The sequence below is a fragment of the Salvelinus sp. IW2-2015 genome, unplaced genomic scaffold (genome assembly GCF_002910315.2).
Source record: "Salvelinus sp. IW2-2015 unplaced genomic scaffold, ASM291031v2 Un_scaffold1595, whole genome shotgun sequence".
Taxonomy (NCBI): Eukaryota; Metazoa; Chordata; class Actinopteri; order Salmoniformes; family Salmonidae; genus Salvelinus; species Salvelinus sp. IW2-2015.
Window position 1 is genome coordinate 1 of NW_019943018.1, and position 2,772 is coordinate 2,772.

At 48.8% G+C, this 2,772-nt stretch overlaps 1 pseudogene; it reads right to left on the reverse strand.

Annotated features, from left to right (window-relative positions):
* Positions 1–1,528: 1,528 nt before the first annotated feature.
* The window catches only part of LOC112071361 (kinesin-like protein KIF13B), a 40,788-nt pseudogene continuing 39,544 nt past the window's right edge, over positions 1,529–2,772 (reverse strand).

The following is a 2,772-nucleotide window of genomic DNA, read 5'->3' on the forward strand; positions in this document are numbered from 1 at the left end:
TGTCTCATCGCCTCCTTTGAATATCCATGCCTGTCACATGTTGACCAGCCCTTCAAGCTTAACATCCTTATCAATTAGTCGCCCTCCCAGGATTCCCCTTGGAGAGTTCATTACAATGCCAGCTTGACGCCCCTGACAAGTTCCTTCCTGAGGAGTGGCTACCGCTCCCACAGTTCTGCTCCGTGACTTTACCTTCCCCGCTCTACCTTTGCACTCATCCCTCTCTGCCCTCCTCCTTTCAACTCCCTCTCCTCCTTTTGACCTCACCCTCTCACCTTCCCCCCCCTTACTCACAAGGCAGCAAACTACGCTTGACCTCAATCTCTTCACTATATCTGTCTCTCCACTAATCTCATGCAAACTCCCCTCCAAGTCTCCACCACTAACCTTCTTATCCTTTCCCTCTCGCTCTCATCCAAACACTTCCCAACACTGCACCCTACTCGGACTGAATCGCCGCCGTCCCCAACCTTCGCTCTCTCTCCTCTTACCCCATCCTATCACTCTCTTCCCTGCTGCCAAACCTTCTCCAAACCCTTATTCTCCTGCATTCGACCCTCCTCAAACCCTCCTCTCCTCCCTTTCTCATCCTTTGACTCTACTATGTCCCTAAATCCCTCACAAGCGGCCTGCGCTCCTCACCCTCCTGCCTACCTGCTACGACGGGACTCATTGCGAGCCTCACAGAACAAGGCTCCGGCAGATCCAGTAGCGGAAATGAGGAAAACTCCCTCCCTGCGGACACCTGGCATCCTTTCACTCCCTCCTCTCTTACCATTTACCCGTCTTCTTCCTCTGACTGCTAAAGCCCACTTTCTAACCACTCTAAATTCCAAGCATCTGCCCTCCTAATCCCTAGGAAGCTCTTTGCCACCTTCTTCCTCCCTCCTGGAATCCTCCTTGCCCCCTCCTCCCCCCTCCCCACTCCCTCTCTCGTATGCACTCTTCAACCATTTTAGAAAAGCAAAGCGTCGACGACATCGAGCCTCGCCTTCTAAGTCAAACCACACCCTGGTTCTGCCTCACACGCTCCCTACCCTGTCCTTTGAGCCTCTTTCTCCCCTCTCTTACTCCAGATACAATCTCGCTCTCTGCTGACGCCCAACAAAACCTGCCAGCTTACCCTATATCCCCCTTCGCTCTCCTTTCTTCCAGAACCATTTCCGGAACCTTCCTCCACCTTACCTCAACCTCGACTCACTCAACTCAACCTTAACCGCTGGCTACGACCCTTTCCGTCTTCCAAGACGAGCGAAGAGTACACCTCCTTTGAAGAAAAAACCGACAACTCAATCCCTCCGGATGTCAACAACTACAGAGCCAAGCTAATCCCTTCTTTACTTTCTCTCCCAACAACTCACGACATCTGAACGTGCCGTCCATTGCCAGCCTCCTGCATCTCTCCACAATGACCTCTCTTGATCCCAAAATCCCAGTCACGGTTGCCAAGAACTAGTCATTCAACTGATGACTGACTCCATTCTACGGGTCACGGAGCCCTCCGCCTCCGCACTGCTAAAGCTAACTCTCTCTCCTGTATATAGCCTCCACATTGACTCTGTACCGGTACCCCCTGTATATAGCCTCCACATTGTACCGGTACCTCCTGTATATAGCCTTCACATTGTACCGGTACCCCCTGTATATAGCCTCGCTATTGTTATTTTACTGCTGCTCTTTAATTATTTGTTATTCTTATCTCTTACTTTTTTTTGTTGGTATTTTCTTAAAACTGCATTGTTGGTTAAGGCTTGTAAGTAAACATTTCACTCTAAGGTCTACACCTGTAGTATTCGGCCGCATGTGACAACATTTGATTTAAACAATTCTCGGTACGTGCTCCAGGACCGGAGGTTTCAGCGTCTCTGTTGAAATCTCTTACCACACACTCCATTTTGCGAGTCTCTCCATCTGCAGTGGTCTCCTCCAGCCCCTCGCTCCCCCGCCACACCTCTACATGGAGACGCCCTGCCACCTAACAGAGAGAAAGACACACAATCTCATTAACCCTTTACACTCGGAGGGGGGAATTGGCCTATATGGATAGGGCTACATTGAAATGTTTCTTACATTAGAAATCTGAAAAAGCATAACCATGGTAACAATTGAAAAGGGAACATTTTGGAGATCACGGGAAAATCATTAGACTAAAAGGGGAGGATACGACAGTTCACCTGACAAGATTGAATCCAAACTTTACACTGTTGATTTTATGTGCATTTTACATTTACTGTACTTTTCACCACAGTTGTTAATGAAATCTGAAAACACTCTGGATACATTTAGTAACATGACGATAATATTCCTGGGAAATGAGGAGTAGGTGCAACATAAGACAAAAGGAACAACAAGGGTTTCAGTGAGAGGACTAACTGGTTGCCTCACACCTCTCCAAAGTGTACACGGTTTCAGTGAGAGGACTGACTGGTTGCCTCACACCTCTCCAAAAACCGTGTACACTTTGGAGAGGTTGAGGCAACCAGTAGTCCTCTCACTGAAACCGTGTACACTTTGGAGAGGTGTGAGGCAACCAGTTAGTCCTCTCACTGAAAACCGTTGTACACTTTGGAGAGGTGTGAGGCAACCAGTTAGTCCTCTCACTGAAACCGTGTACACTTGTAGAGGTGTGAGGCAACCAGTTAGTCCTCTCACTGAAACCGTGTACACTTTGGAGAGGTGTGAGGCAACCAGTTAGTCCTCTCACTGAAACCGTGTACACTTTGAGGAGGTGTGAGGCAACCAGTTAGTCCTCTCACTGAAACCGTGTACACT